Genomic DNA, 14,772 nt, shown 5'->3' on the forward strand with positions numbered 1-14,772 from the left:
AGAGAGAGAGAGAGAGAGAGAGAGAGAGGATAAAGAAGCTCATGATAAAAATCTCTTTGCTGTATCAAAAAGTTTGTTTTGAAGGAGAGTTAAAGTTTGTTAGGTGAAACCAAATGCCAGACTGAAAAACTTAAACTTTATCTGACATCCCGCTAGAGGGGAAACTGAAGTTCTTCGTGAACTTAGATCATTTGATATGAAGAGAAAGTGCACTGTTGCAATCTCATTATTAACAAATCAATACTGAAGGACTTTGTGAGAGTCAAACAGGACCCTCCCCAAAGATGTGAGCTGACTGCAAATATCCTATGCTGGATCTCTAGGATTTGAGAACACAGTGCCCGCCCCCCACATTAGCAGAATAAGCTCAAACATGAAAACCACAGTGTGAGAAATGCCTCAGTAAAACCAGACTCCATCATGATTAAGAGCCATCTCTGCTGAGCCTGGTAATCAGTAGCTTAGGATTCTGTTGTCCTTGTGCACATTTCCAGCATAGGCATTTACAATCCCAAAGAAGACCAAGCATGCTAGGATGTAAGTTGTGTCCATGTGATGCCCCCAAAGTTAAGAGTAAAAGACAACTTCTGGTCATAACTGGACCTCCTGGTCACAGTTCCATGACAAGTTGTGGATGATCAGCACAGACAGGTGTTCATGGGGCACCTTGGACCAGCTAGGGGAATTTGTAGGTATCGTTGATGCCTTGACTTGGAGTTTCCAATGTTCTGTGAGCCCTGAACCCATTCATTAAAGTAAGATGTGTCTAGATTTCTAATTCATGCAGTGGAGTATCCAGACTCTGTGTCATGTATGAGAGCTTCTACTGGTACACTTCTGTGGGAGAGGGCAGGAAAGTTTAGTTTAACAAGGAGCACAAGATTTAATGATCCCAAAACTTCTTACAGTTTTTGTTACAAAGGAGGAAAGAGTAACTTTACAGTGAATATTCAGGTACATACCACCTTGATTAAGTGATGACAGAAGAACATCAGCATTGCTAAGGCAGGGGCATCATGGCCTTCAGCCATGGATAGGTAATTAATGTTCCCAGACAAATCCATATCTCTAACCTAATTATGAGGAATCATTACACACATCGTCTAAGCTGAAGGATGCTCTGCTATATAACCAACAAGTAAGGTTTTTAAAAATTATTAATTTTATTTTTTGAGATTATATTTACATCACTTCCCATTCCCTCCAAGTCTTTCAATATACCCCTCCTTGTTCCCTTTCAAATTCATGGTTTCTCTTCTCATTAATTATTGGTGTGTGTGGGGTGTGTGTGTGGATGGAAATTAAAGAAGACACACACACACAAACATATATATGTATATATGTATATATATATATATATATATATATATATATATATGGAATAATACATATGGAAGTTAAAGAAGACATAAAGAAGAGATGAAGTACTATTTATTGTAGCATAAACTGTAGACTCATAGAAACTAAATGCAATATCCTGTGTATCCTAAAATGTGTCTGTATTGAGAAGAGATGCCAGCAAAAGTTTTCAGTTGCGAGAGTTAATAAAACATAGAACATGGACAGTGATTTATTCAGGTTTGGAAACAATAGAGTATAGACTAAATGTACTGCAGAGCTTGTTTTTATGAGATGTGTTTGAAGGGATTCTAAAAATAAGCAAACAAAACCTAACAAATTCTAACAGTGAAGCCCATCAAAGTCCAAAATCCTTATACATCCATTTCAGTGAGTTCTGGACTAAGCCACTAGTGAAAGTCAAGGTGTGCTTTGTTTTAGCTCTTAGATCCATAAAGACAGATAGGCCTTTGTCTACATTTTCCATAGCCAATACACCTTCGTCTCTGGGAACCTGTCATCTCTGTTCAGGCCCCAGGCTCGTCAGAACAATGTGAAACAGATTGGCTAGACTGTCTGTCTGCAGAAGGAAAGCATTGTAAAGCCATGATCCCAAGTAATTATAGCAACTATTGGTTTTGTTGAGACAGTGTTCCATGTGTCCTAGGCTGGCCTTGGATGTGCTAGGTAGTCATAGATGTGACTCTTTTGTTGTATTCCCAACACCTCCCAAGTGGTAGAATTACAAGTGCACACCCCTGTGCCTAGTTGATGCCATGCCATGTCTAGAAATAGTACCCAGTGCTTCACACCTCCTTTGCTGCATCCCCGGGCCCCACAGTCATAGAGGAGTTACTGTGACACTCTTGGGTAATATTTGTGTTACACTTAGTCCATGCCAAAATCAAAGCACCTTTTCCTGTACCAATTCATTGAATTTCCATTTTGGCCTGATGAGGTTAGGAGCTGTTATTGCGCCCATTTTACACTCAAGGAAGCCAAGGCCAGAGGAAATCCAGCATCTTGCCCAAGAGAGTCAGGGTAAAGCCAGACTTTGATCCCAGAAAGATAGATCTAAGAACTGTCTCCCAAATAGCTCTGTCCAATTAGTTCTGCCTCATTACCCTGATGATTTATTAACCATGCAGGATTTGTACACACATATCTATCCGAGTTTTCTTCCCCATCCATAAAAAGAGTGGAATGGGCAGAGGAGCCGGTCTGGGCTCACGAGGCTCTGGAACCAAGGCTAGGTTTCTTCTGTCCCTCTTTGCTTTGCAACACAGCAAAACAAACGACTCCCCTAATAGCATCAGAGAAGCCTGCCCTCCCTGCTCCGTGTTTCTCAGGAGGAGAGGTTTCAGCATTGAAGCCATGGCTATAAATATCAGAGTTAATGAGGGAGGACTCCTGGAGACCTAAATGTATCCATTTTACGGGTTTGTCATACATCAGGTTAATATGATTCTGACAAATAATTGTATTGAAAACCGGACAGGGACTTGAATGTTGCTGCTCCTTTTGAATCTTACAGCAGAGTCTTCTGGCTAATTAAAAGGTGATGATACTGGCTCGGAAATGCAGAGCAATACTATAACAATTTGTGACATTTAGACAAAGGAGTGTGTGCACACCCCACCTTGGCACATACTATGTGACTGTCATTGTCTAATTTCCTTAACAAGCACAGCGACTCCTTTATACAGATGGTTGAGCAGTGAGACCTGGTGTGGATGCTGAGGAGGAGGCGAGGATAAAGGAGGAATTGGTTTGTGCCTTTTCTTTTCGTTTTAAAACTAGCGTTGGCTATTTCTCCCATTCTGTCATTTCTTGCTTTCCTGTAGTTCTTTATGTAGGGGTGCAGACTCGTGGGCTTTTCACCATCCACCTTGGCATGTCCATTGCTAATGTCCTTGTTCAGGACATTGTATAGGCAGTCATGATAGTGAAACTTCATGGGTGTGGTATCACACCAATTGATTTACAAGGTCAACCTTATAAACATACATAGAAGTAACGTTATACAGACTGAGCAGGGTGTGTGTGTGTGTGTGTGTACACATAAATGCCTGTAAGAAGAATTGCTGAAAAGAGGTCACTATATATATATATATATATATATATGGGTTTGGAAGGAGGAAAGGGAATGGAGAAATGATGTAATAGTATTATAATCTCAAAAATAAAAGATATAAAGTTTTTACAAAGTAGCGTTAATTTTAAGGGCTTTCACATGGAAGGACGTATAGATTAGGTGAGTCCCTGAAACAAATTTTCAGTAAGAACATGTCAAACCACAATGGTAGCTTCTTCTCTGACCCTAAGGATGACATATTCCCTCTAGGGTTAATTACAGTGGCCTCTGAGAGGAAAGGACTTCTTACTAGTGAAAAAAAAAAAAAAAAAAAAGACTCTCTGAAGCTGTGACATTTGCCGTCATGTAATTGGGATGCCCTGAAATCCTGGAGAGCAAGCACTTCTGGGAAAAACTGACCTGGGAGGTGACATGCAAGTCCACGGGCCTCTCTTCACACTCAAGGACACCTATACAGCACTACAGGCTTTTTGCCACACAAGGGCATCACACAGAGTGGAAATAAAGGCTCCACAATTCAGTCCTTTCTATATTCATAAGCCCTACCTGGGGGTCAGGTCTGTCCGAGTTAGCAAATCTCCATTCATGCACGTGGGTAGACCATAGAGGGGCCTGGGATCCTAGAGTACCTTAAAGGTACCACTTTCCTGTGCTTTCCTATCGTCTTACCAAGCATCTGCTATCCTCCTTCACACGCTCCTACACAGCCATGCCCCATCTCCTGCGCAGCATAAAAGGGAAGGAGACACACTCATAGTTGTACTAATTCCTGTGTCCTTGATGCTGTTGGCACTGCTCCCCGTCATCAGGAACTTCACTCCCTTCACTGTCCTTCCCTCTTCTGACCATCACCCCTCAATAGCTATCTGGCCGTTAACTACAGTGACATACTCCATCAGATAGCCATACCACATCCATATTCTTGTAACTGAATCCAGGCTAGACCTTGTGCAAAGTAAAACTTAATGTCAAATGTTCTTTTCCCACCAATAATTAACCCACCACCCATTAAATTAAAAGTCTTGATCCCAATAGGGGTTTTGCTTTTCAGTGTGTGTGTGTGTGTGTGTGTTTGGTGCATATTTGTGATATGTAGTATGTGTGTGTGTGTGTGTGGTTGGTATGTATGTGTGGTATGTGTGTGGTGTATATATGCATGTGTGTGATGTTTATATGTGTATGTGTGGTGTTTGTATATGTAGTATGTATGTATGTGGTATGTGTTGTTGTGGTGTGTGTACATGTATGTGGTGTGTATGTATGTGTATGTGTGTGTATATCTGTGGTGTTTATGGTACATGTATATATGGTGTGTGGGTGTGAAACTGAATAACTATTCAAATGTTTTCTCACTAATAATCACCCCACCACCCATTAAATGTCCTGATTTCAAAAGGGTTTTTTTTCTTTTCATTGTGTGTGTGTGGTGTATAAGTGTGTATATGTATGTGTATGCATGCTGTCTGTGTGTGGTATGTGGTATTTGTGTATGTGCTGTGTTTATGTATATGTGTATGTGTATGGTTTATGTATATATGTGTGCTGTGTGTGTGTGTGTAGTGTGTGTGTCTGTGTGGTATGTGTCTGGGTGGTATGTGTGTAAGTTTGTGTGTGTGTTTGTGTGTATGTTGGCTCAGTGTTGGAGGGGGAAGCCAGAGATCAACACCAAGTGTCTTCCTAAATTGCTTTCCTTCTTATTTTTTGAGACAGAGTCTCTCACAGAACCTGGTGCTCATCAGATAATTTAGATTAGCTGAACTCCAAAAGCCCCATCTCTACACTCCAAGTGCTGAGGCTACAAGTGGGCATAACCATGCCCCACCTTTACATTTTATTACTTCTTTGAGAATTTTATGCAATTTAGTTTAATCATATGTACCCCTCAGTCCTCCCCCAACTCCTTCCAGATCCACCCCCACAACTTCATGTTTGTTTTCTTTTTTTTTTTTTCATGACCCAGTTTGTGCTGCCCACATAGGTGTGGGTGCGGGATCATCCACTGGGGCATTTAGAGTTCACATCACTAAAGAAAACGGATTCTCCATACCCTCAGATTATTCATCCATCTGTATCCTTTCAGTTAGGGGTGGGGGCTCACAAGTCCCTTTCCACTCCATGCAAACATGCTGGCTACCTTGTGTGCAGATCGAGGGAGGGTAGCCATAACTGCTTTCAACGAGTGATTGGAGCCATCCTGCCACATCCAGAAGACACTTCTTCTCTGGCCCTCCCCTTCCTCTAACTGTTATAATCTTTCTGCTCCTCTTGAGGAATGGTTCCTAAGACTCAGAGGAGGGGTTGATGTCCCATTTGTGGGTGAGCACTCCAGTGACAGGTGCTACACTGTGGTCATTTGTGAGTTTCTGTGAATATCACCATCTACTACATGAAGAAACTTCTCTGATGCGGCCTGACAGTTGCATTACTAGATGGGTATAGAGGTATAACATTTAGAGAGCAGTCAATGTAGCAAAAGAGTAGTAAGTAGGGGGCTTTTGAGCTCCTCCAAACATTGATTCTTGGTAAGCTTCAAAGGACCAGGCATGTGATGCCTTCTGCAGAGTGGGCCTTTAAACCAATCATAAAAGCAGGTCCCATAACCTTCATGTCAATTCTTCACCCATGAGTATATCTTCCCATGCTAGTCTTCACAGGGTTCACAGCTGGGAAACAGTGTTGATGACTTTTCTCCTAGCAGCCTACATATAACACCTTCTGCTACTATGAAATCCAGGGAGACGCTTCCTAACCAACACCAGTTTGATTTTCCCATGTCTTGTGAACAACATGTGAAGTATCTTCAACAACAGGGTCTTAACCATTAAGTTGTTGTGGGAAAGCAAGGGCAGTTGTGCCCAGCCTTTCACGTGTGTTTTGGGGTTCCAAACTCAGATCCTCGTGGCTTGTACTACTATAGACATTTTCCAACTAAACCATCTTCATAGCCTCAGCATTTGCTTTAGAAAGACCTCTGAAGCCACACCATGGCAGGTTATTAAGATAAGTGCCATGACTTCGAGATGCTAAGGAATCACCAGGAAAAACAGCCTCAGTTCTTAGAGACAGCTGCTGTTTCTTCCATTCTAAAAGTTACTAGTGGTGAAGGAGCCTTCACAGGTAACTTAGCACTGGCCCAGAGACCCTCTGTCTGGTCCAGAATCATCTCACCATGTCTTCTTGCTATCATTCAGTACATGCAGGAAGCCCCTGACTGTACAAGATCAGAAAGAAAATAGAGAAAACCCCCAACAGAAGCTAGGTTCTCAACACAGTCTTTGGAGAACATGTTTTCCTTTAAAACAAACAGACAAGCAAACAAAACAAACGTCTTTGCATTCTCTCTCTGTCTTTCTCTCTGTCTCTCTCTGTCTCTCTCTCTCTCTCTCTCTCTCTCTCTCTCTCTCTCTCTCTTTATGTGTGTGTGTAATGCATGTAAGTTCACATGGCACAGTATATATGTGGAGGTCTAAGGACAACCTGTGAAAATTGGTTCTCTGCTCCTACAATTGGGTTCTGGGTATATAGCTTGGCAGTAACTGCCTTCACCCATAAAGCTATCTCACCAGCCCAGAAAAATGCTTTTCTTTTTGACCCACCAATCTCAAGAGAAGATAATGTCTTACATTCCAAAAAGCAAATAGATGGAACGAGATGATATCCATTGTTCCAATTGAACGTCTTGTTCGGCTCCACATCCAACTTTCTGTAACTCATAAAGTCAGCACACTTGCCACTCATCCCCATAGATCAGAGTGGTTGCATTGCCCTGGACAAATGGGCAGGTGGCTCCACACAATGGGGCCTGGATGAGCTCTTTCCTCCTTCCCGGACATAAGGAGAAGGATTAACTCAAATTCTTTCCTGTTAGCAAATGGCAACACAAACGACTGGAAAGTCACTGTGAATTTCATCCCACAGGAAGCTGTGGATGTGCTTGCTAGAAGAGATTTGATGTCTCCCTTCTATCAAGTTTGGATCTTCCATCCTGACTACTATCCCATGCATGTCCAGGCTGCTACAAGACGTGAGCAACTGTAAATATGTAGAGGTGGGAAAGAGTGCATGGTCAGAGAGAGCAAGAATGCAGAGAATGGTGGCAAGCCAGAGTCCTGCAAGGCAGTACTCATTTTCAGCTTTGTTTTATTTTAATACTAAAAACTAAGAGGGGCTCCAATGAATTAGGACTAAAGAAATGGGATGCAGATAAACTAGTCTCGATTTTCTAAGGTCAGGGAGCCTAAATTCCTGGATTGGATTGGATCTATTTGAGCACTAAGAGCTGTTGGAACCTGGGGAATGCTCTAGGGGAGGAGAGAAGGAAATGGGTTGTCAATAGCTAAGTATTTGTGTACAGGCACTTCTGTTAGCTCTTTGTCCAGCTAACAGGTGGCCATGTAGTGACAATTCCTCTTCAGTGAAGCCATGCCTTGGCATCTGCATACCCTGAAGCGCAGCCTCAAACTGGATGAGGAACAAAAGTTTCTGAAGGTTGCTCTGCAGGTCTGTGCCATCCTGTGCACAGGTTCCCAGAAGCAGCAACGGCTGGCCAGTCAGGGTCATTATGGCCATAAGGGAGGTGTCTTATCCTAAAGTTCAGGACTTGCAATTTCTGAAATTTAATGATGGCTTTGGGACTTATTAACATGTGAGAGCATACTTTGGAGCCAATGATTATCTGTTGGGTGACCTTGACTATGAGGTGACCATCTGTAACTTTCCTTGTAGAGTACACTAGAAAGTACTGGCCTTGGAATGGCATGATCCATCCTAAAGTATTCTAGAAATCTGTACACTATTTTCTGAGAAACAGGTTGTGGATGGTGGGCCAGGATAATCCTTCTAGAAAGAGGTGGTTTTACTTAGAAGGGATCTACATATAAAACTGCTAAGTTAGAATTTGTAAAATATCTGTTTTTTTTTCACTTACTTAAAAGTAAGTTAGCCAGTCACATGTTTATGTATGTATATGTATATATGCACTGATGCATGTTTTATTCATATATGAATATATGTGCATATGTATGCAGAGATATGTATATGGTTTTTGGTTTTAAACTGTAAATACACATACATCACATACATACATGCACACATAATATATGAGAACCTTTGGGTCAGAGGCAAAGCCCAGTGATGACTTTTCAGCAGGAACTCAAGACAAGGCTGTGTAGGTCAGGGTACCAGGCATACATACAGTTGAAAATGTGATTGGAGAGCCCAGTTAATTAGGAAACTCTGATCTATATGGACCTGGGAGAAATCTGCACATCTTCCCCACAGAGTAAAACATTATCTTTACTCTGAAATTTCATCTAATCTGTCGGTAGAGGAAAAGAAGGTTTTTATCTTTACTACTTTGAAGCATCTCCAGGGAGAGAGATGTCTTGAAGCTTTACTAACCTGAACATCTCCTTATGCAAACAGTTTAAATTCAGCAGTGTAAATGTTTTTGCTTAGGAGATCTTGACTGTGAAGCAATGTAAGCTATTCATGGAGAATGGACGTCCTCAAAATACCTGTATGTAAAATACAAATGTCTATCTTTCAACACAGGTCCCTTTGGATATACACAAACCCTCAGCAGGATTTTTATACAATTATAATACCCTATACTGTAGCGTTTTGGAGACTAGAAGAATAGACTAGGGGAGTATGGCCAACTCTCATATTTAATCCCTCTACTTCTGGTGGCATATGGGAATTGGTATTCTTTTACGGGACACTGGGGTTCAGGTGTTTAGGGCCATAGTGATCAGTAGCATGTGTGGTGGGATGAGGAATACCTTAATGTTCTAACAAGGAAAACATCAGGGGAAAAACATCTGCTTAGTGGATTTCTCAAAGGTATGAGGACACTCTCAAACTTGTCCACAAGAATAGGACTCTTGATTCAGAGGAGTATTACACTTGTAGCACAAGGATGTGCTTGTTCACTCTAAAGTATAATTGGCTGGTTGAGTTCTTTTTGACCTAGAGAGGGAGGCAGAACCATTCTAAAAGAATTAAACCCAGAAGCCAGGTGTCTTGGTTAGGATTTCTATTGCTGTGAAGGGACACCATGGCCACAGCAACTCTTATAAGAAATCATTTAATTGGGGTTGGCTTACAGTTCAGAGATTTAGTCCATTATCATGGTGGGAAGCATGGTGATAAACAAACATGGTGCTGGAGAGGAAGCTAAGAGTTCTACATTTGGACCAGCAGGCAACAGGAAGATCATGAGGCACTGGTCCTGGCTTGAGCATCTAAAACTTCAAATCCCACCTCCCAGTGAAATACTTCCTCCAACAAGGCCATTCCTCCAATAATGACACTCCCTATGAGTCTATGTGGGCTAGTTTCGTTCAGACTACCACAATAGGGATAACAGCTCAGAACTGTAATTCTAGCACTCAGGAAGCTGAGACAGGAGGATTAGCCTGAGTTTCTGGTCCACCTACATTCCAGACAGCCTTTGTTACAAGGCAGGGGCCTGTTTCAAACAAAACAAAACAAGATGAAACCAGGTCCTGAAGAATTTTGACTTTCATCCACCTTTTTTGGATCCAAATCCCTTTGACTTATTTGTATAGTGTCCCTTTGCTAAGGAGACAAAGGGTTTGCTTCTCTTTGATGTGTGAGATCTGACACCAGCAGTAAAGTCCTCAGCAGTTGTGTGGCAGACAAGTTTTTCAGAGTCCACTTCTCTTGGATAACCCTGTCAAGGCCCTCTTGTTTTCTGCTTCGGCCCCAGTCTCCTTACCTTGTCTAAGCAGGAAGTGTACTGCTTCAGTCTCTACTCCAGGAGGTAAAAAAGAAGCAATACTGTGAATAGACAAGTCTGCTCTTAGTTAGATGTTTAATGTCAGTCAAAGATCAGGCAAATGGTGGTTATTTCATGGCTACCTGATGTTTCTTCCCATCAAGGAGGTAATGTGGGACCCATCTTTCAAGTTCATTTGCTTCCACATAACCCATGGTGTCTATTGTACATACAGATGATCCTTAAGCATGGATCTCCATCTCCAGCATCCCTCCAGACCCAGCTGTAACAAACGGCACAATCTGATGTGTCCTCAATGAATTCACCATTTCTTTCATGGACCTTCTCCTTCCATAATCCTTACAGTGAAATCCCACTTCTTCCCCAAACTCCAAGAGACACAGAGACCATTTCCAGGTCCTTTCTTCTCAATATCAAACTTCCAGAGCAAAGACACATTAAATCAAATTTCTAAAACTGTGTCTGAACTGTTCCCTGCTCCCCTCTTGGCCCTTCCAACCTCTCATCATTTCTTCTTTGCTCTTAATGAGCTCCACAGAGTTTCTCTCACTTTAATTGTCTCACCTCTCCAAAACTTACAGAATCCATCAACTCGACAATCATTACTGAAACCCAAACATGATTAAACTGTCTTCCCATGCCTTCTGCTGTTCTTAGAATAAATCCCTAACCCCTATGACTCACAAAACTTGTCTCATGATTCTCAAAGCACCTTTAGGGTTGAGCTTACAAGGGATCAATGAGGTTGCTCACATCCTGGTATGTGAGTCAGAGACGCCAAACATTCTGAACTGAGAGATGTGGTTATGTCCAGGAAGAATCAGGCCGTTCAGAAAACCAACAGCTATGGAGTTGGAAACCACTAGTTGTATGCTCATCACTGTTCCAGGCTAATTTCCAGTTATTGAAACTATTTCACCTTGTGTTCAATCCATCTCAAACGTTGTGGTTCCTGGGGATATTTGTGCATCTGCCTTTTCCTCCCTCCCTTCTCTGATCAGCCCCACACTCTTAAGTTCCTAATTTGCTAACATCTCCCTATTCATCCTTGTAGATTTGGCTTTAAGATTACGATTGTCCCTTCTGTAGCCTGTGTCTGTAGACAGAGCTTTAAAAGCATCCTATACTTACTCTCTGTCGGTGTGGTTTTAGTGTTTCCACAGCCAAGGATCTCTTGTGGCACAGTGACCTCTGAAGGACAAGACAGCTTATATCAAATGCTTAATGTGTTTTAAAAGCTATTGAAAACCTTCAATATTTGTTCGAGCTTTCTTTTCAAAAAACATTCAAAGCAACAACAACAACAACAACATTGTTTGACTATGTCACCAAGGCTGGTCTCATTAAATTGTGCTCCACCTATCTCAACTTCCTAACTACCTGAGATTATAGATGTGCGTTACTCTGATATACCTGTCTCGTGTAAAGTTCAGATCAGGTAATAAGAGATACTACATAGCATACTGGAGTTGGAATGAAGACTCTACTTCTAAAGGGTCCAAATGTGCCTTCAGCTCTACATCTGTATACAGGCATAATAGTCAAGATGCCTTTACCTTGTGTACTCTACAGGGGGAACTTAACCCTCATCTCTGCTGACTAGCTGTGTGACCTTGGGCAAATTGTTTAACATCTCTGTAGCTCAGGTGCTCAAGCAAAGAAACACACAAAAAAAGTTTACACAATGGTAAATTAAAATCTGCCACATAGGGTTTTGGGAGGTTAAATGAGATGACATATAGCAAGTGCTTAAAAGAGATCATATAGTCATTGATTAATATTATTAATTAATATTATGGTTAATGGAGAGAGTGCTGCAAAGGAACATATATATAAAAGACATTAGTTCTTCATACCTGTTGTACCCATTATTAATATTTCTTGCCATGGTATTCCTCAGGAAATGTTATATACCCACTCCAATAATAGATTTATAGGCTTTGAAAGGAAGGTGTAAATGTCTTGCATTTTAGCCAAAAATGGCCCAGAGAAGCTGTGTATTAGCGCATGAAGGTCTAACTCCTTCTATTGTGCCTTCAGTGTACATTGGTTTCATGATTTTATTTAATAGTTTTATCATTTGGGGCCAGCCTTTACCTCCCCATAGACAATCACTGCTGTTCACCATTGCACTCAAAGGTTTTGTTGAATTTGTCACATAATGTTCTCTTGCCATGAGTAGAAGGATACCTCACCCTACCTTCCAACCCCACAGCTTTAAGTCTTTAGACTTCTTTAGGCATTCCCTACATTGATGATACACGGAGCCATCTTGTCGCTACCCTGATTCTCTCTCGAAAACTCTTCCCTAGGACTACACCCTGCGGGGTAAAGGCACCATCATCATTTGCCTGTACGGGCTGAGTTCTCATCAGTAAATATTTCATGTGCCTGATTACTCCAGAGTGAGCAACAATGTGAAAACCTAATCTTGGAGATGGCTACAGGTAGACAGGGGGGGGCGGGAGGGGGGGCTTATTTTCATCTTTCCAGAGGGGGAAATGATTTATAACTGTCAGAAATCTGATAAGAAGTTGACAAGTATATGAAATTGGTTATATAAATTATAAAACATAAGTCATGATTCTATTTGCTTTGTGACAAGAAAAACTGAGTAATTTTTCATGAAGATATAAACTAAATACAAATGGCTACAATATCTGAGCGGCTGTTCCTCCACTCCCTGAAAGCATCATGTGTTTGTTCCCTGTGCTGATGGATGGGTGCAGAGTTTGGACGCAGAGGAGGCAGGGTTCGGAGTGGAACGAAAGGTCCAGAGAGAAGCTGCATAGAAACATCAAAGAGGAATTTCCCTTGTGTCCTAGATTGCTTGAAGCTGCATCTGCTTGGAGTGCTACAAGAGAAGCTTCTAGACAGAGGCCAGAGAGAAAAATCTCTCTGTAAGCCTTTTAAGCCATAGACAGGGCTGAAAACTGATTGTGGGTCTTCTCAAATGTGCAGCCCACAAGCTAATCATCACAAAAGCTGAGGTGGTAGCCCCACATGACCAAAGGTTCTAGGATACAGGGTTTCTTTTAAGTGATAAAACTGCTTGAAGTCATAAAATTCCCTTCTGGATAATTTGATCACTGTAGCCCTATATTTTCCTGTCAATTGAAGAAGCAAAGGCAGATGCTGGCACTAAGTTTTTCAGTTCTTATCTGTAGGGATATGGAACAGTCACCCTCCATTTGCCTTAAGAATACCTCGTTGGTCCACTATATTTTGTGTATAACCTGCTATTTTTCTACCTCTGTTCATCTCTATCATCCCTTCTTTCAGGGTCAGATGATCCAGCCTGTTCATCTCTGTCTCTGTACATTTTCAAGCCTAGAACACATTTTACGGAATCTGACTGAGCCACCACCCTGATAGTTTTGCCCATGAAGTGAGTCAGGTGCTCCACCAACCCGTCAGACTAGGAGTGGTCTGTGTCTTTCATTGGACCTTGAAGGCAGACACTTTCCCACCAGTGTCTCTGCTTATACTAAGTCCTTCTGGAGCAGCCAACAGAATAGCATTTGCTGGCAGTCTCTTGCAGCCTTCCCTATAGCTCTCTCTGTGACTTCGTTTCTGGTCGTTTGCATTTTGCATGTAAGCTATTATCATTAACATTTATTACTGACCAAAGGCCACCAACTTGGAGATGCTGTTATTGCCCTGGTCCCCTGTGGTTCGTAGTGAGCCACAGATCAGCAGCTCCTGCATCATTCAGCAGCTTGTTAGAAAGGTTGTATTCAGGCCAAGACCCACTGGATCAGAATGCGCTTGTTAGCAAGAAAGCCTAGAATGTTCCTACATACATGTGTATCGAGGCACTGCCATCTAGTCTGGCATGTCCCGACTCCTTGAAAGGCCCCTTCTGACCTCCATGCTCTATTCCAAAGGACAGTGACTCCTAGTGTCTTCCATGTGGTGAACATTTTCCTACAACTCAAACCCAGGCATGCGGCCAAGCCAAATGTGAATTCACTTAGTGGGAATCATGGGACAGAACATTGGACATTGAGTTTTGTCGTTACTATATTTAACTCCTATTTCATAACCATTTTGCTTTCTCTGAGAAGGGTGGAGAATTATTTTAAAATGGTTCATCGCTCCATCCAATTTTATCTTAGTTACAGGGGCTACATCGTTGTGATTTTAAAAAATGTTTCTGCTAGAACATTTCTTTTCCTTAAAAAAAAAGATTCGTTTACTTTTTCATTTTATATATGGGTGCTTTTCTGCATGTATATATGTGTACCACATGTATGCAAGAGCCTGTGGAGGCCAAAAGAGCTTCAAATCCTCTGGAACTGGAATTACAGATAGTTGTGAGCCACCTTGGAAGCACTGGGAACTGAGCCTTCTAGTCTTGACTACTGGCTGTCTTTCCAGATTCCCAAACATTGCATTTTCAGGGCAAAAGGTCCCATCACAGGTAGCCTTTGGAGATCTTCCTGCCATCTTCCTCTGCTTTTTTAGATTGATTTCTGCTCTGATAGGGCCAGGCCATGTAGCAAACCAGCCTTAGCCCTCAGTAGCTCTTGCAATCCCTGCCATTCCAGTATGCCCCTTTTTCAGCGGCATATGT

The 14,772-nt window shown here is 41.8% G+C and overlaps 1 long non-coding RNA gene across 1 annotated transcript in view; it reads left to right on the top strand.

The window, feature by feature from the left end:
* Positions 1–14,375, top strand: part of LOC110311163 — a 16,760-nt gene extending 2,385 nt beyond the window's left edge. The window contains exons 2-4 of the long non-coding RNA XR_002379923.1: positions 7,302–7,457; positions 12,509–12,643; positions 13,479–14,375. This is a non-coding gene — a long non-coding RNA (uncharacterized LOC110311163). The remainder of the gene's footprint in view (positions 1–7,301; positions 7,458–12,508; positions 12,644–13,478) is intronic.
* The last annotated feature ends 397 nt before the right edge of the window (positions 14,376–14,772 follow it).

This window comes from Mus caroli, chromosome 16 (assembly GCF_900094665.2).
Source record: "Mus caroli chromosome 16, CAROLI_EIJ_v1.1, whole genome shotgun sequence".
Lineage (NCBI taxonomy): Eukaryota > Metazoa > Chordata > Mammalia > Rodentia > Muridae > Mus > Mus caroli.